Consider the following 24,919-nt stretch of genomic DNA (forward strand, 5'->3'; position numbering starts at 1 on the left):
ATACCAGAGCTGTTGGACATCCATAGAAATAAACTTCAATCTAAATTTTCTACCTTATGCAAAAGTTTACTAAAATAGATTATAGATTAACACGTAAAATGTGAAAATTTTAGAATAATAAAACTGGAGAAAATCTTCAGCTGTAGGATTAGTCAAAGAGTTCTTAGACTTGACATGAGAATACTGTCAATACAAGGAAAAATTGATAAATTGGACTACTTCAAGACTGTGATATAAAGTTCTTGTTAAGATGATGAAATGACAAGCTAGAAGCTCAGAGAAAATGTTTGCAAAGCACATACCCAAAGAGGTCTCAAATCCACAATACATAAATGTGTCAAAACGCTACAGTTAAAATAATCATAAAATGGCAAGAAAATGGAATATATAGATGGCCAATAAGCAGATGAAAAGATATTCAATATCATTAGGGAAATGGATATTAAAACTACAGTGAGATATCACTACATATCTATCAGACTGCTAAAATTAAAATAGTAACGACACCAAATGCTGGTGAGAATTCAAGAAGACTGGGTCATTCCTGGTGTGCATGTAAAATACTATAATCACTGCAAAACAGTGTAGTAGTTTCTTATAAAACTAAATATGCAACTGTCGTACATGTCAGCAAGCAGTTGCACTCCTGCGTATGTGTTCCAAATAAATTAAAACTGTTTTCACACAAAAACATACACTTAAATGTTCATTGCAACTTTATTCATCATAGCCAGTACCTGAGAACAACCCACTTGTTCTTCAGTATATTAAACAGAGTGTAGTACATCCATATCATGGAGTACCACTCAGCAATAAAAATGAGTAATCTATTAATACACACAACTTGAATGAATCTCCAGATGATTATGTGGAGTAGCAAAAGCTCGTCCCCAAAGGGACATATTCCATTTTGTTTAATCCCATTTATATTATCATTCTTGTAGTGACAAAGAAGTGGAGAAGAAATTAGTGTTTTCCAGGGCTAAGGGTGGTGGTGAGAAAACAGGAGTGCTCTGGATGTGACTATGAAAGGACAAGAGGATTCCTTCTAGTGATACAGTTGTTCTGTATCTTGACTGTATTGATGCCAATATCCTGGCTGTGATATTGTACCATAGTTTTCCAGATGTTATTTGGGGAAAATGGGTAAAGTGAACACAGTACCCCTCTGTATCATTTCTCATAACTGCATATGAATCTATGGCTTTCTCAAGATAAAAAGTTTAAGAATTTTGGTTTTGCATACAAATTCTAAAGCAGCTGGAAGAAAATATACCCACGATTAATAATTATTTAAGTATTCCCTCTTGATGGCATTTGGCAGTAGTCTTCATTTTCAAAAACCTATTGACATAGCTAATATGTTTTCAAATAGATTATTTTTAAAACAATACTTTTTTTTTTTTTTTGAGAAAAAAATCTCATTCTGTAACCTATGCTGGAGTACAGCTCACTGTAGCCTTGAGCTCCTGGGCTCTGGGCTCAAACGATTCTCCCACCTCAGCCTCCCAAGTAGGTGGAACCACAGGCACATGCCACCACACCTAGCTAATTTTCCTTATTTGTTTATTTATTGAGATGGAATGTCGCTCTGTCTCCCAGGCTGGAGTGCAATGGAGTGATCTCTTGGCTCACTGCAACCTCCGCCTCCTGGGTTCAAGTGATTCTCCTGCCTCAGCCTCCTGAGTAGCTGGGATTACAGGCACGTGCCACCATGCCCGGCTAATTTTTTGTATCTATAGTAGAGAAGGATTTTCACTATGTTGGCCAGGCTAGTCTGGATCTCTTGACCTCGTGATCTGCCCGCCTTGGCCTCCCAAAGTGCTGGGATTATAGGCATGAGTCACTGTGCTGATTTTCCTTATTTTTTTGTAGAATAGAAGTCTCAAATTCCTGGGCTCAAGCAATACTCCCCACCCCAGCCCCCGCCTCAGCCTCCCACAGAGTTGGGATTGCGGGCATGAGCCACCGTGTCTGGCCTCAAATAGATTCTTTTTTTTTTTTTTTTTTTTTTTTAATTATACTTTAGGGTTTTAGGGTACATGTGCACAACGTGCAGGTTTGTTACATATGTATCCATGTGCCATGTTGATTTCCTGCACCCATTAACTCGTCGTTTAGCATTAGGTGTATCTCCTAATGCTGTCCCTCCCCCCTCCCCCCACCCCACAACAGTCCCTGGAGTGTGATGTTCCCCTTCCTGTGTCCATGAGTTCTCATTGTTCAATTCCCACCTATGAGTGAGAACATGCGGTGTTTCGTTTTTTGTCCTTGCGATAGTTTACTGAGAATGATGTTTTCCAGTTTCATCCATGTCCCTACAAAGGACACGAACTCATCATTTTTTATGGCTGCATAGTATTCCATGGTGTATATGTGCCACATTTTCTTAATCCAGTCTATCGTTGTTGGACATTTGGGTTGGTTCCAACTCTTTGCTATTGTGAATAGTGCCGCAATAAACATACGTGTGCATGTGTCTTTATAGCAGCATGATTTATAGTCCTTTGGGTATATACCCAGTAATGGGATGGCTGGGTCAAATGGTATTTCTAGTTCTAGATCCCTGAGGAATCGCCACACTGACTTCCACAATGGTTGAACTAGTTTACAGTCCCACCAACAGTGTAAAAGTGTTCCTATTTCTCCACATCCTCTCCAGCACCTGTTGTTTCCTGATTTTTTAATGATGGCCATTCTAACTGGTGTGAGATGGTATCTCACTGTGGTTTTGATTTGCATTTCTCTGATGGCCAGTGATGATGAGCATTTCTTCATGTGTTTTTTGGCTGCATAAATGTCTTCTTTTGAGAAGTGTCTGTTCACGTCCTCTGCCCACTTTTTGATGGGGTTGTTTGTTTTTTTCTTGTAAATTTGTTTGAGTTCATTGTAGATTCTGGATATTAGCCCTTTGTCAGATGAGTAGGTTGCAAAAATTTTCTCCCATTGTGTAGGTTGCCTGTTCACTCTGATGATAGTTTCTTTTGCTGTGCAGAAGCTCTTTAGTTTAATGAGATCCCATTTGTCGATTTTGGCTTTTGTTGCCATTGCTTTTGGTGTTTTAGACATGAAGTCCTTGCCCACGCCTATGTCCTGAATGGTATTGCCTAGGTTTTCTTGTAGGATTTTAATGGTTTTAGGTCTAACATATAAGTCTTTAATCCATCTTGAATTAATTTTTGTATAAGGTGTAAGGAAGGGATCCAGTTGCAGTTTTCTACATATGGCTAGCCAGTTTTCCCAGCACCATTTATTAAATAGGGAATCCTTTCCCCATTTCTTGTTTTTGTCAGATTTGTCAAAGATCAGATAGTTGTAGCTATGCGGCATCATTTCTGAGGGCTCTGTTCTGTTCCATTGATCTATGTCTCTGTTGTGGTACCAGTACCATGCTGTTTTGGTTACTGTAGCCTTGTAGTATAGTTTAAAGTCAGGTAGCGTGATGCCTCCAGCTTTGTTCTTTTGGCTTAGGATTGACTTGGCGATGCGGGCTCTTTTTTGGTTCCATATGAACTTTAAAGTAGTTTTTTCCAATTCTGTGAAGAAAGTCATTGGTAGCTTGATGGGGATAGCATTGAATCTATAAATTACCTTGGGCAGTATGGCCATTTTCACGATATTGATTCTTCCAACCCATGAGCATGGAATGTTCTTCCATTTGTTTGTATCCTCTTTTATTTCATTGAGCAGTGGTTTGTAGTTCTCCTTGAAGAGGTCCTTCACATCCCTTGTAAGTTGGATTCCTAGGTATTTTATTCTCTTTGAAGCAATTGTGAATGGGAGTTCACTCATGATTTGGCTGTCTGTTTGTCTGTTATTGGTGTACAAGAATGCTTGTGATTTTTGTACATTAATTTTGTATCCTGAGACTTTGCTGAAGTTGCTAATCAGCTTAAGGAGATTTTGGGCTGAGACAATGGGGTTTTCTAGATATACAATCATGTCATCTGCAAACAGGGACAATTTGACTTCCTCTTTTCCTAATTGAATACCCTTTATTTCCTTCTCCTGCCTGATTGCTCTGGCCAGAACTTCCAGCACTATGTTGAATAGGAGCGGTGAGAGAGGGCATCCCTGTCTTGTGCCAGTTTTCAGAGGGAATGCTTCCAGTTTTTGCCCATTCAGTATGATATTGGCTGTGGGTTTGTCATAGATAGCTCTTATTATTTTGAGATACGTCCCATCAATACCTAATTTATTGAGAGTTTTTAGCATGAAGGGTTGTTGAATTTTGTCAAAGGCCTTTTCTGCATCTATTGAGATAATCATGTGGTTTTTGTCTTTGGTTCTGTTTATATGCTGGATTACATTTATTGATTTGCGTATGTTGAACCAGCCTTGCATCCCAGGGATGAAGCCCACTTGATCATGGTGGATAAGCTTTTTGATGTGCTGCTGGATTTGGTTGGCCAGTATTTTATTGAGGATTTTTGCATCAATGTTCATCAAGGATATTGGTCTGAAATTCTCTTTTTTGGTTATGTCTCTGCCAGGTTTTGGTATCAGGACGATGCTGGCATCGTAAAATGTGTTAGGGAGGATTCCCTCTTTTTCTATCGATTGGAATAGTTTCAGAAGGAATGGTACCAGTTCCTCCTTGTACCTCTGGTAGAATTCAGCTGTGAATCCATCAGGTCCTGGACTCTTTTTGGTTGGTAAGCTATTGATTATTGCCACAATTTCAGAACCTGTTCTTGGTCTATTCAGAGATTCAACTTCTTCCTGGTTTAGTCTTGGGAGGGTGTATTTGTCGAGGAATTTATCCATTTCTTCTAGATTTTCTAGTTTATTTGCATAGAGGTGTTTGTAGTATTCTCTGATGGTAGATTGTATTTCTGTGGGATCGGTGGTGATATCCCCTTTTTCGTTTTTTATTGCATCTATTTGATTCTTCTCTCTTTTCTTCTTTATTAGTCTTGCTAGCGGTCCATCAATTTTGTTGATCTTTTCAAAAAACCAGCTCCTGGATTCATTAATTTTTTGAAGGGCTTTTTGTGTCTCTATTTCCTTCAGTTCTGCTCTGATTTTAGTTATTTCTAGCCTTCTGCTAGCTTTTGAATGTATTTGCTCTTGCTTTGCTAGTTCTTTTAATTGTGATGTTAGGGTGTCAATTTTGGATCTTTCCTGCTTTCTCTTGTGGGCATTTAGTGCTATAAATTTCCCTCTACACACTGCTTTGAATGTGTCCCAGAGATTCTGGTATGTTGTGTCTTTGTTCTCGTTGGTTTCAAAGAACATCTTTATTTCTGCCTTCATTTCATTATGTACCCAATAGTCATTCAGGAGCAGGTTGTTCAGTTTCCATGTAGTTGAGTGGTTTTGACTGAGTTTCTTAATCCTGAGTTCTAGTTTGATTGCACTGTGGTCTGAGAGACAGTTTGTTATAATCTCTGTTCTTTTACATTTGCTGAGAAGAGCTTTACTTCCAACTATGTGGTCAATTTTGGAATAGGTGTGGTGTGGTGCTGAAAAAAATGTATATTCTGTTGATTTGGGGTGGAGAGTTCTGTAGATGTCTATTAGGTCCACTTTATGTAGAGCTGAGTTCAATTCCTGGATATCCTTGTTAACTTTCTGTCTCGTTGATCTGTCTAATGCTGACAGTGGGGTGTTAAAATCTCCCATTATTATCGTGTGGGAGTTTAAGTCCCTTTGTAGGTCACTGAGGACTTGCTTTATGAATCTGGGTGCTCCTGTGTTGGGTGCATATATATTTAGGATAGTTAGCTCTTCTTGTTGAATTGATCCCTTTACCATTATGTAATGGCCTTCTTTGTCTCTTTTGATCTTTGTTGGTTTAAAGTCTATTTTATCAGAGACTAGGATTGCAACCCCTGCCTTTTTTTGTTTTCCAGTTGCTTGATAGATCTTCCTCCATCCCTTTATTTTGAGTCTATGTGTGTCTCTGCACGTGAGATGGGTTTCCTGAACACAGCACACTGATGGGTCCTGACTCCTTATCCAGTTTGCCAGTCTGTGTCTTTTGATTGGAGCATTTAGCCCATTTACATTTAACGTGAATATTGTTATGTGTGAATCTGATCCTGTCATTATGATGTTAGTTGGTTATTTTGCTCGTTAGTTGCTATAGTTTCTTCCTAGCCTCGATGGTCTTTACAATTTGGCATGTTTTTGCAGGGGCTGGTACTGGTTGTTCCTTTCCATGTTTAGTGCTTCCTTCAGGAGCTCTTTTAGGGCAGGCCTGGTGGTGACAAAATCACTCAGCGTTTGCTTGTCTGTAAAGTATTTTATTTCTCCTTCACTTATGAAGCTTAGTTTGGCGGGATAGGAAATTCTGGGTTGAAAATTCTTTTCTTTAAGAATGTTGAATATCGGCCCCCACTCTCTTCTGGCTTGTAGAGTTTCTGCTGAGAGATCAGCTGTTAGTCTGATGGGCTTCCCTTTGTGGGTAACCCGACCTTTCTCTCTGGCCGCCCTTAACATTTTTTCCTTCATTTCAACTTTGGTGAATCTGACAATTATGTGTCTTGGAGTTGCCCTTCTCGAGGAGTATCTTTGTGGCGTTCTCTGTATTTCCTGAATCTGAATGCTGGCCTGCCTTGCTAGATTGGGGAAGTTCTCCTGGATAATATCTTGCAGAGTGTTTTCCAACTTGGTTCCATTCTCCCCATCATTTTCAGGTACACCAATCAGACGTAGGTTTGGTCTTTTCACATAGTCCCAAATTTCTTGGAGGCTTTGTTCATTTCTTTTTATTCTTTTTTCTCTAAACTTCCCTTCTCTCTTCATTTCATTCATTTCATCTTCTATCAGCGATACCCTTTCTTCCAGTTGATCGCATCTGCTACTGAGGCTTCTGCATTCTTCGCGTAGTTCTCGAAACTTGGCTTTCAGCTCCATCATCTCCTTTAAGCCCTTCTCTCCATTGGTTATTCTAGTTATCCATTCTTCTAATTTTTTTTCAAAGTTTTTAACTTCTTTGCTATTGTTTTGAATTTCCTCTCGTAGCTCAGAGTAGTTTGATCGTCTGAAGCCTTCTTCTCTCAACTCATCAAAGTCATCCTCCATCCAGCTTTGTTCCGTTGCTGGTGAGGAACTGCGTTCCTTTGGAGGAGGAGAGGTGCTCTGTTTTTTAGTTTCCAGTTTTTTGGGTCTGTTTTTTCCCCATCTTTGTGGTTTTGTCTACTTTTTGTCTTCGATGATGGTGATGTACAGATGGGTTTTTGGTGTGGATGTCCTTTCTGTTTGTTAATTTTCCTTCTACCAGACAAGACCCTCAGCTGCAGGTCTGTTGGAGTTTACTAGAGGTCCACTCCAGACCCTGTTTGGCTGGGTGTCAGCACCGGTGGCTGCAGAGCAGCGGATTTTCGTGAGACCACAAATTCAGCTGTCTGATAGTTCCTCTGAAAGTTTTGTCTCAGAGGAGTACGCGGTTGAATGAGGTGTCAGTCTGTCCCTACTTGGGGGGTGCCTCCCAGTTAGGCTGCTCAGGGGTGAGGGACCCACTTTAGGAGGCAGTCTGTCCGTTCTCAGATCTCCAGCTGCGTGCTGGGAGAACCACTACTCTCTTCAAAGCTGTCAGTCAGACAGGGACATTTAAGGCTGTGGAGGTTCTCGCTGAGTTTTTGGTTGTCTGTGCCCTGCCCCCAGAGGTGGAGCCTACAGAGGCAGGCAGGCCTCCTTGAGCTGTGGTGGGCTCCACCCAGTTGGAGCTTCCTGGCTGCTTTGTTTACCTAAGCAAGCCTGGGCAATGGCGGGCGCCCCTCCCCCAGCCTCGTTGCCGCCTTGCAGCGTGATCTCAGACTGCTGTGCTAGCAATCAGCAAGACTCTGTGGGCATAGGACCCTCCGAGCCAGGTGCGGGACACAATGTCCTAGTGTGCCGTTTTCCAGGCCCGTTGGAAAAGCGCAGTATTAGGACGGGACTGACCCGATATTCCAGGTGCGGTCTGTTTCCCCTTTCTTTGACTAGGAAAGGGAACTCCCTGACCCCTTGCGCTTCCCGAGTGAGGCAATGCCTCGCCCTGCTTCGGCTCCCGCACAGTGCGCTTCACCGACTGTTCTGAACCCACTGTTAGGCACTCCCTAATGAGATGAAACCGGTACCTCAAGCAGAAATGCAGAAATCACCCGTCTTCTGTGTCGCTGGGGCTGGGAGCTGGAGACCGGAGCTGTTCCTATTCGGCCATCTTGGCTCCACCAAATAGATTCTTAAAAAGCAACTTGTATTTTAATTTAGTCAAATCAGGGACATCTGCTGCTTATGCAGTCACTTAGAACATCAATGCCAATTAAGAACATTTTGATTGAGAACTAATCTTCAATTTCACAGTTCAGAAATTATGGTAGGGTTTTTTCCCCCCTTAGGTTAGATTGAGCTATAGGGGACACACACAAAATTTATAGAGAAAGATATTTTAAAAATTGTTGACCTAGTAATATTAGATGAGATAGATGCTTTAAAAGTAATTGTGAACCAAGAGTGGTGGTGTGCACCTGTAGTCCCAACTACTTGGGAGGCTGAGGCAGGAGGATCACTTGAGCCCCAGAGTTGCAGGCTGCAGTGAGCCATGACTATGCCACTGGACAACAGAGCCAGACCCTGACTCTAAAAAAACAAAAAAGGTAACTCAGATTTTGGAGTTCACTAAGCAACTTACCTTTGTTTGTTCCAGAGTTTATGAATGCAATCAGTAGTTTTAAGGGTTTTTTTTTTTTTTTTTGGTGTGTGTGTGTGGACACGTTTACTTTTATTGTAAGAAAGCTTGTACACTTTCAGTGTTTAAAACTGAGCATCATCTTTCCTTTCCAGTGAAACAAAGAGAAAACTTAAAAATAAACACGAACAAAATTACAATAGAGAATATTAATACCAAATAAGACCCTACAGGTTCTGCTGATTCTCCCATTGAGTGGCAGGGCTGAAGCCATCATTAGGAGAGGATTTATTTTGAAAGTGTCATCTTAAACTGCAGGGATGTCTGTCAGATATCACAATTAAACATGCCAAAGGAGAAACCGTATTGTCAAAATGCCCACTTAACCCACTGAAACATCTCAAACTCACCCCTTGCTGACCTTCTATAACCCCACTTTTTAAGTTTTTTTTTCTTTTTTTAAACAAGAGAAAATAGATACATGTTGGTATATGCTAACTGTTCATATTCACATAGAGACACAGTGTGCTTTCTGATCCCAGTATACAGAGAAAGGAGGAAGAAATTAGAATTCTATGCACTACTACACAGGGGCTTAGCACCCTGGAAGCACCCTCCAGTTTCCAGTAGTATGAAGGGAGCAGGTTTTTTCTTTTTTCCCACAGATCTTGGTGGTGTTGATTCCATATAGTTCAGACAGGAAGGGATAAAAATGAATTTTGAACAGAAAGGGGTAGAGACTCTTTTCCCATTCTGTTCTGCTCAAGGTATTTTCTCCAAAATAAGTTGAGAACCATGGTGTAGAGAAAAGAGACCTCAAGAACAGGGCGACTGAGGACAAGAGAAGAAACAAAACAAAACAAAACAAAACAGACTGCAGCTTGCTCCCAGGGACTGGAGAACATTTTTAAAAAGGAAGGTCAGAATCCATCAGTGTTCTATTAGTCATCTTCTCCTTCATCCTCCTCTCTTTCCTCCCCTTCATCATCTTCATCTTCTTCACCTTCATCCTTATCCCCTACTTCATCAGTATCTTCTAATCTTTCCTCCTTTGCATCATCATCATCGTCGTCATCATCTTTTTCTCCTTTTCCTTCTTCATTATCCATATCAGGAACCAAGTAGTACTGTAATGGTTTCGGCCAAATGTCGTCTTTGATGAACTCTCTTAACTCATCCACACCTGCATCAGAATGGTCAGTAAATCAGGTAAAGAAGCTTTCTGGACCACCTCCTGCTGTGGGACCGAAGGAGACATCTGCTCCTGCAGGCTTGCCGAAGAAGGGACAGAAAGAACAGCAAGAAGCAATTGAACACATTGATGAAGTACAAAATGAAATAGACTTAATGTGAGGAGATTTTGAAAGTCGAATAGAAATGTAACAAACTCCGCCAACCACTTTTTCAGAAGAGGTCAGAACTGATTGCCAGCATCCCAAATTTGGGGGTAACAACATTTGTCAACCATCCACCAGTGTTCGCAGTGCTTGGGGAGGAGGATGAAGACGCACTGCATTATTTGACCAGAGTTGAAGTGACAGAATTTGAAGATATTAAATCAGGTTACAGGATAGATTTTTATTTTGATGAAAATCCTTACTTTGAAAATACAATTATTCCCAAAGAATTTCATCCTAATGAGAGTGGTGATCCATCTTCAAAGTCCACCGAAATCAAATGGAAATCTGGAATGGATTTGATGAAACACTGAAGTCAAATGCAGAATAAAGCCAGCAGGAAGAGGCAACATGAGGAACCAGAGAGCTTCTTTAAGGTTTTTTTTTTTTTTTTTAAATGAGCGTGGATTTAACACAGTAAGAGTGGCATGATTTTAGTAGATACATAATCTTGATAAAATAAACGTCTTCTGAACCATTCCTGCCTAAAAAGTTCTAATATTCCTATAATTTGAAAGTTTGCATTCTTAAACTAGTGTTTGTTTCTTCCCACCACTGCTGAATTAGTACTGATTAATGCGTATTAGTAAGATTAGTAATAGTATTTGCTTTTACTAGGCAAGATGTCAAAAATGCTTTTTTCCAATATGGTTTCTCTTGAGGTTTTTCTCGTGTTTCTTCAGTATATCCTGGTTTTCACAATTCAAAAACTTGTCATGTTGCTTGTGTTTGGATATTCCCTGACTCTTCATCAAAAAAGCATTTGTAAACTATGTCTTAGTTACATTTATTTCTTCTTCTAACTAATGCTATTCATTATATGCTAGTATTTTACTTTGACATGCCCTCTTTATCAGTTTGAGAGCTGTCCAATTATAGGCAATTCTCATCCTAAAAAACTCAGACTCTAGACTTGGAAAGGACCTCAATATTATAGTTTAATCTTTAGTCTTTTCTTTAGCATCCCTAATTCACCTTTCCCTTGCGTGTCTTCAGAAAATGAAACTGATCTTGTAAGATAGCTCATTTCGTATTTGGACGGATCTCTCCATTAGAAAATTCTTTTTTATATTGAGTTTAGAATCTGTCTACCAATTTGTAACCCATGGAAGCTCACAAAGCCGATCCAATCACTTTTCTACATCGTGTGCCTTTGAGTGTTATGCCCTGGGGCTTCTTCTATTTCCAGAGCGTGTATTTCCATTTTTCCCCAGTTGTTTTTCCTATTGCATTACTTGGTTTTGAATTCTTATTTGTTAACAAACCTGAATTTGTCTATATCCCTCTTAAATGTGGAATACTGAACTGAATGTACTATACCAGGTGAGTTCTGACTTTTCATATTATATTTTAGTCAGAAATTTCGTAGCCATTGCCCATTACAGGAATGCATCCACCACATCCTTATTTGCTATTTTATACTTGAAAAGTGCAATTGTGTCAAAATATTTTCAGTATCTTAAGATTTGGTGCTGTTCTATCTTCCAGACTCCTATAAATAATTTGTATACAAGGTAGCAGGGGAAAAAATCACTCTAGTGACATTTTTTTTTTTCTAACCTGACTTAATCTCCATTGAGAGTACTATAAAGATTACTTTTTTTTTTTGAAGCCTCAGTATATGTCTGGCAAAATCTTAAAATCAATCATTTAATTTAAATTGGATTTGAAAAGAAGGTCACTAGATGAAATCTCCTGCTGTAGTCAGTGAATGAAGGTTTATGTTAAAGGAGGGAAAACCGACCACTTTTATGTTTTTAACGGGCTAAATTGGGAACTTGTCAGGCCTCACAATCCAGTTCTTCAAAATTATAAAACTAAACTTGAAAGCACCCTGGTCACCTCTGACCCACTGTGGAACACAGTGCCCCCCATTGAAGAGGAACGGGGTGCAGTTCTTTTCAAGTAGAGCCACCTGCAGTCACAGGTGTTCTCCACAAGCCTTGGCGCTTCAGAGGGCTGTGGTATTTTTGTTTCTGCCAGCCATTGTGATGACAATACCTCTGAAGTTCCTGGGCCATATTCAAACCTTGTCTCTCAAAATCCACATTAGAGATATATATGCCACCCCCAATTTCTCAAAAATGGTGTTCTTTTTCCTGTTTTAATAAGATAATCAACCTTCAAAGAGGTCTTATGAAGTGTTTATGGATTATGAGAAACAAATGTAGACCTTTTGTTTATGAACATGGACAAAATTTTATTCACAAGAACATATTTGTCTTCAACTACTTAGTACTGTTTCAACTTTAAAAGAGATACTTTTCAGTTTATTGTAAAACTATTGCCAAAGACTAGCAAGTGTCTGTAAAACAAAGGATTCTTAAAATAATTCACTGATTAACATGCTATATCAAAGGTCAAGGGGTCGTATCCTTGGATGATGATAGGGAGAGTTGCTGACTTAGTACTGCTGTTGCTCTAGAGAAAAACTCAAAATTTGAACCAATGGGCCAGACATGTGGCATCATAATAGATGGAAAAGTAAGATAATTTTGAGAAGACTTTATACTTTAGAGCAGTACTAATTTTTGTGTAATCCATTATTTTCTTGACACGTTCACATATTTCTGTGCCTATTGCATTATTTCCTCACATTTGTACCTTTATTGATTTTTAATACCCTTTTACTCTTTTTTCCTCATTTATCCTTCTTGTAATTGGCTGTGAATAATTTCAGTCACATTTTTATGTTAGTAACAAGTCTGAGTGCCAAATTTGAGCTCTACGAGACTCTACTGTGAGCAATTTATATGTTTGCAATCTCTAACATCTGCACTAAAATGTTCTAATACTACAATTCTTTCCAAAGTGGGTTTGACCATTAGCAACCAACAGTATTAACAGTGAAACACTCTGTGAAGGTATAAATCAAAAGAGAGCATTTGTGAATAAGTGGGCTCTAGAAAAGGCAAGTTTAGGAGGATTGCCATAAAGTCTATGAGCTGCTTGTGACAACATCCAAAGCTTTATTAACTTCACTAATATATCAATAACAAGCAAAATAACAAAAGAAAGCAAAAACAAACAAAAACCCAAAAATCCTAGGGAACAAACATTAGAAAATAAGATTTTAGAAGTATAGAAATATATTACCTGTAATCATTGGTATATTTTCGGTGTCTGAGAGTAAAATCCAACTTTAAAGTTTTTTTTTTTTGGCTTTGAGCAGTGTTTTTGAGGTTGGGGAGACAGACAGATGTAGACAAGTGTTCCAGTCCTTCATTTGTTTGCCCAAGTGATTTTGGAAAATCATTTAATATCTGTTTCAGATATAATACTAATTTCATTAGTAATTAGAGGATAATAACTCCTTGAAGGGGTTCAGGATATGTCACCCCAAAATTGGCCACGCTGGCATATTACTGGTTTTGAGTTTTCGGTAAAAGGCACTTGAAAAACAGGCGCAAGAAGGATGCTTTCATTTCCCCTTTTTCTTCCTGAAAGCAGATGTAACTCCTATGTAAGAGCTGCCCTCCTTATGCCAGGAGGAAAGAAATGTTCTTATCACCAGAGATGGGACTAGAGGATTCTGTACAAACAGACCTTGTTCAAAATAACTCTACTCTTCCTTTAGTGTCTCCATTTGTTTTAGTTACTTTTCTGTATTTGTGATTCTTCGTTCAACCCAGCCTATAAGCATTCAGGTTTTGCTACTTCTTTGAGTCAACATTTCCTTATGAAGGCTTTTATATTACGTAAATTTGTATGCTTTTCTCCTGTTAATCTGTCTTATGTCAATCTAACTCTCAGACCCAGCTGGATACCCTAAACAGGTAAAGGTAAAGATTTTGCCTCCCCTCTACCCTACCAAAAGTGTAGTGAGAAAATTAAATATGATTATATGGATAAAGCACCGGACACATATAGATTCCCAATAAAGGATAGTTTTCTTTTCTTCATCCCAGCATACAGACTGCCAGCAGCCAAAGGGGAGAGGGAATCATCTTAAGGAGTTAACAGACATATCATAACTGACAGTGATTATCTCATGTATGTATTGTTTGGGGGTCTTTGAATAATGTTGTGGGAAGTGTTCACAATGACAGTTCTACATGTCAGTGAAATAGCAAATATCACAAACGTATTCCGTGACCTTTAGTGAAGGTTGAAAGAGGTTTTGAAAATGTAATTTAGGAGGGCTTTTCTGAAAAGGAGAAAGATAGTGTTGCACAAATAAGCGGCTTTCCTAAATGCCTGATTTAATCAAGTAATAACATTCAGAATTTATATTTCTTAAATAAAATACTTCTCAAGAAGGGTTTTCAATGGAAGAATCACAGTGGATTTAACTAGATGGTGCCTCCCCTTTCTTTCCTCATGCAAAAGTACTGATATATGGCATAGCTCATAAGCAGAGATGACAGAGGAGGAGGTGGTAGGGTTGAGGTTACAACTTCCTTCTTATTGGAAATCAGTGGTTTAGCATAGGAAAGTTGAACACTGACCCGGAAAACCCTTGATAGTTATATGAATAGTGGCATGCTGACATGCTGAAAGAGAACATCAGTTTCAGTGAGTATCCAACTTAGTGATTACAACAACATGAATTTTGGTAAAAGTGGATTTAGTCCTAAGGACTTATGGGGCTAATACACAGTTAATCATAGATGAACAGGAGCATACATTTCTTGTGTAAACCTGGCTCTTCTTATCTGTGATCTTCATTTATCTATACTTTTTATGCTGTCCTACAGTAAAATTTAGAAAATAATAACAAATACAAAAAAGTAATAAATGATAAAAATTCTAACATAAAAGTTGAATTAAAATAAAACAAGTGCTGGGAAATTCAATTAGAAAAGAGTTAAGAAAAAAGAATTAAATTGTTACCAATTGCATAATGGATGACATTTTAGACTTGACTAAGGTCAAATAAAATGATTTTTAAACTGGGAAACATTTTGACAAAATTACATAAATAAGGTAATATTATGCAAAAGAAATTAAAGATAAAAATACATAAATTTCAAATAATTAAAATAATATGACAAGACAAAATGAATACTTAGCAGAATTAATTGCCGTATTTATTTATTTTTTGTTTTTGTTTTTATTTGTTTTTGAGACGGAATCTTGCTCTGTTGCCAGGCTGGAGTGCAGTGGCACAATCTCGGCTCACTGCAACCTCTGACTCCTGGGTTCAAGTGATTCTCCTGCCTCAGACTCCCGAGTAGCTGGGATTACAGGCGTGCACCACTAAGCCCAGCTAATTTTTGTATTTTTAGTAGAGGCGGGGTTTCACCATGTTGGCCAGGATGGTCCTGATCTCCTGACCTCATGATCCGCCCACAAGTGCTGGGATTACAGGTGTGAGCCATCACTCCTGGCCTGCCATATTTATTTTTTAAATAAACTTTATGAAGAGGTAAACAATAGTTTTTCCCCCATTTTTAGACAGCAACGACTATCAGTTCTAAAAAGAAACTTTTTGAATAAAATAACAAGGCACTGTGAATTTTAAATCATTTTCTGTGAGGTCTAAACAACTTTTTCTTTTCTGTGCATGATTGACCAAAATGAAGTGAATAAAACCATAAATGGCAATATGGTGTAGCCTGCAGAACAGTGATATGTGTAATTCATTTCTTCATTTTACAAATATTTACTGTATGGTTTCTAAGCACCAGGCCAGCTGCTAGGCTCTGGGAATACAGCAACAACTAAATAAACGTGACATCTGTACATCTACAGCATATATTTATTATATTGAGGAAGATTGATAATCAATTTAAAAATGCTACATAATAGCACATAAAGTAAATAATAATAAACCAAGAAAAGATCATAGTATCACATAAATGCTAAGCAAAACATATCTGAAAGTGATATGGTTGGCAGAGTAACTGGTGTCCAGAGAAGTCCTCTAAGAGATCATATTTGCGTGAAATCTAATTGACATTTGGCTGGGGTCTGACTTAAGGGAAGAGAATTCTAGGCAGAGAGTATAGCTGGTAAGAAGTACCTATGTCTGAAATGAGCTTGTCTGTGCTTCAAGAACAGAAAAAAGGGCACTATAGCTGGTGCGTAGTGGGCAGTAGTTGAAATATTAGATTGGATTGGATTATACTGGACCTGTAACCAGGACTGTGGACTGGATTTTATTCCAAGTGAAATCAGACTTTGTTAAATAGCGCAGGGTCTTCCTGCCTGGGCAGGATTTTGACCTGGACATAAATCATTATTCTCAGTCTGGCCATACGCTGTACATTTGCAAATGGGCATGGACATTGATGACAATGTATAGCACCTGGTGCATGGTTTTAGCAATTCCTCTGTGTCATTATATATGAAGAAGAACCCTAAAAGATTCCATGGAGCTTTAAAAAGTATATAACTTTTTAAAGACAGCTCATCTTTAAAGCATAGACTGAATTCTCTAAATTTCATCAGATATCTTGATGTTTTGGGGAGCATAGACTTTTATTTCCTGGAATGAGCATCACTAGCATTGTAAATGCAAGGTTTCTTCTAATATTTTGTTTTGTCTTTTATAAACATATCAGTTTGCCTTTTACTCCAGAATATATTTGTTTTTATTTTACCATGGAATAGCTGTGTAAATTGCTGGCAAGAAGCAGATATATGTAGTAGTTAGCAGCTTTGATTCTGCAATAAGAGACCTGAGTTCATTGGCCAGCTGTGTGGGCATATGAATGTTACATACTAACAGTGGTAAAATGAGAATTTTAATTGCAGGGGTCTGCAAAGGATATTGCTTGTGGGCCAAGCGTGACTGCTGCCTGTTTTTGTAAATAACGTTTTATTGAAATATAGCCACGCCCATTCCTTTACACATTGCCTATGTCCTCTTTCTCCCTACCACAACTGAGTTGAGTCATGCAACGCTGAGACCTTACATGGCCACGAAGTCTAAAATGTTTTTTTCTAGCTCTGTACAAAAAAGTGTGCCAACCTCTATTATGTGCACCTTTGAGGGTTATTGTGGGAATTACATGAAATAATTCATGCAAAGCACTCAGTACAAGGCCTGCCATTTATTTAGTAAGCATTCAATATATATTTGTAAGTATTAGAATTTTTACACATTGATTTTTTTACTGTCAAATAATCAGGTCAAATTGACTGTCATAAATATGCACTGTTATGTGTGTTTCCGTGTGTCTTTAGAGGTAAAGCACCCAAGCTTGAGAAGTATTTAAGTAGCCATATTTTGGTGACACTTGGCCATTTCTGCATTAATAACATGCCTGGATGTTGGAACTTCTATTTTGGCCACTAGTTTATCCTTGATTTGGATATTATAAATTATGTATATGTAAAAGTTTTTGGTTATATTACAGCAATATGGGTAGATTGTTAAATTAATCATTGCAGAACCCTTTGAAAGTCTAGGCAGCAATGTGCAAATGCAAAATTTATAACTGGAGCAAACAAAAAGAAGCTGATGATTCCTTAAGGATACTGATGTTTTTGTGGTTTCTTCCTTTTGTTGTCGTCACCAGAGATTTATATTACATTTGGGGAAATTTTCAATATTTAATCATAAGCATTTTTATTCCAATGTAGGCCATACATTCACCAATATGAGCTTACTCTCACTAGAGCCTGGCCATATTTTTTTTTTTATTTAAAAAAAATTGAGGTATATGTTTGCATGAATGCCCATGTGTGTTAAAACTTCTAATAAACAATACGGAAAGATGATCAGTGAAGAGTTTAATGATTTTACTTCTTATAGTGTTAAACATGTTATGAAAGGTCTCTAAAGAGAAATTGTAAGCTGTGGGGGGAAAGGAAGAAAAGAAGAGGAAAATCTATTATTTGAACATTTCAGTTAAATAATTTCTTACTTAAGTTTTCACCATGAAAATACCACTTTTGTAGGTTTCCAAAAAATATCATAATCATTGCTTATGTGCCTTTATTTTAGTGAAGTAAAGAGTTTTGTTGTTCTTAATTTCCAGTTCCATTTCCAATGACTATGAAAACATTATTTAACTTTATACATTACTTTTCAATTTGTTTATTTTTACCGCTTCAGAGTTAATGTTGTATTTAAAAGATAAATTAATCCCAGCAATTTGGGAGACCAAGATGGGCAGATTGCTTGAGTCTAGGAGTTCAAGACCAGGTTAGGAGACATGACAAAACCCTGCCTCTCCACAAAATACAAAAATTAGCCTGGCGTTGTGGTGCACTCCTGTCATCCCAGCTACTTGGGGCCTGAGGTGAGAGGATAACTTGAGCCCAGGAGGTCCAGGATGTAGTGAGATGAGATGGTGCCACTGCACATCAGCCTGGGCAAGAAAGTGAGACCCTTTCTCAAAAAAAAAAAAAAAGTTAATATTTTATTATGTGAGTGTCTTAGCTTTCTATGTACATTATTAAGTTAGTTCAGGTCAGTTTGTTTGAAACTAATATAAAGAAAAGGCATAAGATATGGTTCTTAACATTTAGACAATAATTTATGATTACATTGGGAAAACAGGACTTACTTGCATGAACCAGTTTGTCTCTTACTGTCTCTCACATGGCATTCATGTAAGAAATAAGATTTTGTGAACCTTGTGCTGGGCTATCAGTTGAGATTGTGGGATTCAGTGCTGGTTGAATTTGGTTTTATAATATTTTTGAGTGTGGATGTCTTTTTTTAGGCCATAACTCTATCATTTTCTAAGGCACATTTAATGTCATAAACTTTTGTGTCTGTATTCTAGTAGAATATAGTGAAATCATTCAAATTAGTCTGTATGCTAAAACTCAGAAATGTTAATCTTGAATTAATTTTTCAGTTTAAATTTAAATTTATAGGCTGGGCATGGTGGCTCATGCCTGTAATCCCAGCACTTTGGGAGGCTGAGGTAGGTGGATCACTTGAGGTCAGAAGTTCAATACCAGCCCAGCCAACATGGTGAAACCCCATCTCTACTAAAAATACAAAAAATTAGCTGGGCGTGGTGGTGGGCGCCTGTAATCCCAGCTACTTGGGAGGCTGAGGCAAGAGAATTGCTTGAACCTGGGAGGCAGAGGTTGCAGCCAAGATCGCGCCACTGTACTCCAGCCTGGGCAGCAGAGAGAGACTGTCTCAAAATAAAATAAAATAAATTTAAATTTATAAAAATATATAAGATGGAGATCAAATAATCTAGTACCTTCTTTTCAAAAATTATCACACTGATTTTCAGAGAGATTATCTGGTTATATACTGATTTTTGCAAAATTGGCTAGAACATAATTTTCTTGACTTCTAATTCAGTGTTATTTCATTGTGTATTAAAAATGCTTAGTTAATTTTCATTAAGTGAAGTATGACATAATTTTCTCATGAAATTCATCAAGTCAGAGTACCTGATATCTTTATTTTTGCAAAATCATATATAAATATGTATATTTAAAGAATTATAAGCAATTCCTAGGATTGCTTGACAGGCTTTTACATTTGCTTCTGCAATCAAGATTTAAGAAGGAAGAGAGGCTAACAGAGGAAAGGGAGAGAGGAGAAGAGGTTAGAAGAGGAAAATGGAAGGAAAGAGAGTAAGAGAGCAGTTGGATAGCTAGTTTAGGAATAGAGGAGCCACAGGGAGTAAGGAGGAAAGGAATGCATTCTCCAGGTAGAGAGTAAGCAGAGTCTGGGCTGAAGAGGACAAGAATTGGGGCATGAGTCAGCCAAGAAAAGATGAGATTTGGTACAGAAGGAGTATCGAGTGGGAAGTTTCTAGATACATATGCTTCTGGAAAGTTTCTAGATACATATGCTTCTGGAAAGTCTCAAAAGTATTTTCTTTGAATAGAAAAATTCTGGAGAAATGTGATTAAAATAAGAAAGATAGTTAAGCATTATGTAGGGAGTCAGTCACACAAAATTAACACATAAAGAAAAATGTCCTTTTCTTATTTCTTCATCCTCTCTTTTATTTCTGAATGTTTCTGTCCCTCTGAAATTTGTATGTTGGAATTCTAATCTCTAAGGTGATGATATTAGGAAGTGGGGCCTTTGGGAGGGCTCCATGCTCTGGATGGGATTAGGGATTAGCACTCTTAGAAAAGGGACCCAGAGAGCTCCCTCACACTCTTTCTACCAGGTGAAGATGCAGTGGGAAGTGGGCACTTTGCAACTTGTAAGAGGACCCTCGTCAGAATCTGACCATGCTGGCACCCTGATTTTGGACTTCCATCCTCCAGAACTATGAGGAATACGTTTTTGTTGTTTATAACCTACTCTGTCTATGGCAATTTGATATAGGAGCTTAAACTAAGACAGATGGTTAATTTAATAGATACCTTTCCACAAAATCTGATTTTGTTGACCATGTTGAATCTATCTTTAAAGGAAGTCCTATGCTAATGACTACACTAGTGAACTGATAGTATGTAATAAAAATATATTCCTGCTGTGCCTGTCAAAAGTGGATTGAGGGCTTTTCTGAACTAATGTAAGGTGATTTCTAATAACTTTGAATGAGTGTTATATTGTCCAATTTATCCTATGGGCTTCAGCTTTCACTCTCACTTTCTGAGAAGCTTAGCTTCACTTCCTCAGAATACATTAACTGTTTCTCTCTCAATACAGTCTCATACTGCCATATTTATTCTTTGTGTTATTTATCACTATTGTAATTAAATCTGTTTGTGTTAGTAGTTGTAAAATGTCTGTTTCTCCTGTTAGACCCTAAACTCCACACAAATTGATACTTTGTATTTGCTATTCATAGCTGTGTCCCCAGCACCTGGCATTGTGCCTGGTACAAAGCAGGTAGTTAAGAAACGCATACTGAATGTACAAATAGGTAAATAAAATAAAACTCTAGGAAAAATAAATGCTGAATTTAAAAAAGGGATTATTTAGCTTTGATGTTAGCTAAAACATGCTTATCTTTATGATTTATTTCAGTATGAGAAAATCACAACTAATAGAACACATTGATATATTACAGCCATAAATGTAATTTATATGTAATATTTAAACAAATATTCAAAATTCATTTATTATTTAATAGGAACTGTCATTGATTGGCAGTATATCAAACACTGCCATCATGTTATACCCATTCCATTTAATCCCCATTCAGGAGGGTGCAGAAATTATCTTCCATTTTACATTGTGGAAAACTGAGACTTAGAGAAGATTAATACAGCTAGTATGACCATGTATTAAAATTATGGATATGTGGGAATTACAGGGTTTTAAAAGATGTTGTACCAGGGCAATTGCCAAAAACAAGAAATAATTTTTAATGTAGTCATGCTGAATGTGGAGTATAAAATTGCAGTTAAGAGGTGAGGTTTTAGATTCAAAAGGTTGAGCTGCACCTGTACCTATTACCTGAGTGACCCTGGACATGGGTTTTTAACTTTTCTAAACCTCAGTTTCCCAAACCATAAAATATCATATCACAGCCTTATTTAATGAGGCTGTGTAATGAGTGGAGTCTGGAAGCTAGCAGACACTTGGTGATTTTAAATTCCTTTTCAGTCATTTCAAGTTTTCTCTTAATTCCAATTGGCTGAGTTTGTAATGTAACTTATACAAATTATGAGCAAAACATATTTTTAATTGTTGGTTAATTTAATTAAAATTGATTCTTTTAATTTAAAAAAATAAACCAGATAGTTTGATGTTACCTGTTATTATATTAAACATTGACATTTTAGAATATCTTTGTAAAAATATGTCATTTTTATTATAATTTAAGACTTTTTTTGGCATTCTATACCTTTCTTATTTTTCCTCACAATCTACTGCCTCAATTGAAATACACAGATTAAAACATGAGGTTTTTGATTCGTGATTTTGTGATGTACTGTTTAATACCCATTCAGCCTAAAAGCCTATGGAATATCTAAGAGGAACATCATTTTTTCATTTTTTTTGATATTTAGCCACTGCTTAGTAATGTCTCTTATTTATTAATATACAATATTAGTAGGTTTAGTAACATCCAGTGAACTAAGTTGCAAATTTGAAAATCTCAGAGGTATTTTTGGACCACAAATAAATAGAACATTAGGCAAATAAGCTTGGATTACAAAATGTAACATCATTAAATAAATGTCATTATATTTGATTATAGTTGCTCACTGAGAAAATTTGTCTATATTTCATTGTAAAGATTATTGGTAGAATGTGAGACAATCAACAGTTTTTGATTTAGGGATATTTCCTAAAAACCTTAGTATTGGAATTATCTGTGTGTGACAAAATTTCCTTAATAAATCCTCATTACTTGATTACAGGTTGAATATTTCAGACATCTAAGCCAATTAGAATCATGATTATTTTGATTGCCAGAAATTCTTAAATGTATGTATTATCCATCGATGTATTCAGTTTCTATGTTAGGCACCTTTGATTTAAACATTTTGTTAGTGGTTTATGATTCACAAGAAAGTCAATTGCATTTTTATTATTTTTTTTCTGGATATTAGAGATTTTGTTTTGCTCCAAAAAATAAATCGGGAGTGCACTAATCAATTGACTATGCACAGTATAAATAACACAGTGCTAGTTTCTAATATATGTGTTAATTAGTTTAAGATATAAAGCTAAGATCTAAAATGGGTTACTTCTTAAACACATTCATTGTGACCAATGAGGTGTATGTGTATATATATATATTTGACATCACCATCTAAAAGTTAGCATCTAGCTCCTCCAATTGTTCAGAAATTAGGTTTCTGGCCAGTAAGTGGTTTGTAAAGACAGGCTTTAAAAGCTGTAAGTCAGTGGAGTAATCTAAGTCCTGGCTTGTCTGTTGGAACGCACCAAAATAAAACTGTGTCTTAAATTCTGCTGTATATTTTTATGAGATTCTAATCAACTGGATATATCAACTGTGTTATGGGCTGTTTGATGACATTTTGAGGTAGAAAAAGTAAATTGCCTTTTTTATTGTACTTTTTACCAGACATTGTTATACCCTTGACTCAAGGCAAACCATTCGGTTGAGGTGATTCAGTTCATTTACTCCTAGAGAGAACACTGAACAATATTTCTAATTCAGTCATAGTCTGGAATAATTCATAACCCCTCTTTCTCTCAACACCCCAAAGAAGGAAAAATGGAATTTATGAGCTTTGAATTTGGAAATTATGAGAGTAGAAATAATATTGAACATCTTTCAGAAATCAGTATTTTCACTGGTGACGTATTCTTTAAGCTTGCTCTATTTCAAAGGCAAATCTTAGATTCAGTGAACTAATTCATTCATTCCTGTATGAGATTAGTGTTTTCATTCTCCATGTGACTGCTGGTGGGTAGGGTGCAGAACAGGGTACCTCTGCTGGATGTCCTTACACACTTGGATCTTTAATGTATATCTGAGAATCTTCCACTTGATTTTGAGGTGTGGGTACCTATGTGACAAAATGATTAGGGAAGAAGTTTTTTCAGTAATGTGTCCTAAGTATTTTATAATTATATACAAAAGGTTTTGCTTTTGTGCAGAAAATTTAACATAGCAAAACTAAGACTACTATCCTTAAAAACTGACAGTTCATTTTTTCTTATGCCACAAAGGCTAGTTATTTATAAAATGTTACTCTTATAAGATTAGTTATTTTTGCATAACTGATACTAATAATCTAGTTTTAGAAAATCGACTTAGCCAGAGAATTAATACTTTTAACTTTTGCTTTGCGCTTGCTGCTACTAATTTTAAATTTTATATTTGGCTTTTCCTAAATCTATTTCCTGATATTTGGTTAAAAAATAAAACTTTCTAGATTTTTGTTCTTTACTATTTTGTTCTAGATAGTTTAATAAAATTTTGTCTATTGTGTTTCATTAATGATTCATAAAATATAAAAGAAATTAAAAGCACTAGAAATTTGATGTATCACTTTAATCTTGTAGCAGTTTTTAAAAGACTGTTTGTGATTTTCAGACAATGTGTAAGAGTATTTCAGAGATCTGAAGAATAGAATGCAGCTTTTAACCCATGAGAACTTTTTAATTAGGTGCTCCATTGTCACTATTGTTTCTTTTCTGACTATCACAGGAATTTTTTTGTTGTTCATACACGCCAAGACTCTGTCTACTAACATAGTTATTCCCCAATGTGTCTTTTTATTTTAATATTTTAAACACACTTTATCTCCTGTTTTGGTCAAGGATAGAATAGATTAAATATTGTAGTAAAAGGAATCAACAGGACTTTCATTACCTTTGACTTTAATGAAACCTGCTGTGACACTAGGCAATTCTTTCTTTTCAATGATCAAGTTCACATCCTTTCTCTCTTCTGTTTTTCACTGAATTGCAATATAATTCACTTATTTTTCTCTTTACTTAGAAGAGTATATTCTTTTCAAAAAATTATTTTCAAAGGATTATTTGTATGCAATTTTATTCAAGTCTTCTTTCTGAAATTCTCATATAGCAAACTTGTTACAATATATAGATATATGCTTGGGGACAGGGAACTCTCTGTATCTTGCTTTCAATTTTGCTGTGAATCTAAAACTCTGAAAAATAAAATTTATTAATTATAAGAAAACTATAAACAATATGGTAATGAAAATTCCTAAGCAAAATAGAGTGATTTTGATCTTACACAGTTCTAGTATATCTCCTTGTTTCTATTCATTTCTTCTGTTAAACAGGATTTCCCCCTTAAAGCGTATGAATGTGCAATTATAGAACCATAAGCAAATACTACCTTCAAGGTTGCTTAACCTTAAAATCTTGAACCTCCTGTCTCCTTTTTATATCTATTAGATTGCTTGGATTTCTTTTCTTTTCTTTTTTTTTTAACTTAGTAAGTTTTCAAGACTCAAAGTAACTTATTTAAAACAGTTAATTACTAACAACACTCATCTTTCCCCGGAGTTTGGATTTACAATTCCGAAGTTAATTTTGATGACTTAATCTTCATGTATGTCAGATTGTTCTTTAATACATGGAAGGTTTTAAAAATACATAAATTTCAACTGGGGTAAAGAT

General features: G+C 36.7%; 1 protein-coding gene and 1 pseudogene across 5 annotated transcripts in view; both read left to right on the forward strand.

Annotated features, from left to right (window-relative positions):
- The window catches only part of GBE1 (1,4-alpha-glucan branching enzyme 1), a 282,806-nt gene that overhangs the window by 142,588 nt on the left and 115,299 nt on the right, over positions 1-24,919 (forward strand). The gene's annotated exons all lie outside the window — the stretch shown is intronic.
- LOC129471391 (protein SET-like) lies at positions 9,400-24,593 on the forward strand (annotated as a pseudogene).

The sequence above is a fragment of the Symphalangus syndactylus genome, chromosome 21 (assembly GCF_028878055.3).
Source record: "Symphalangus syndactylus isolate Jambi chromosome 21, NHGRI_mSymSyn1-v2.1_pri, whole genome shotgun sequence".
Classification (NCBI taxonomy): domain Eukaryota; kingdom Metazoa; phylum Chordata; class Mammalia; order Primates; family Hylobatidae; genus Symphalangus; species Symphalangus syndactylus.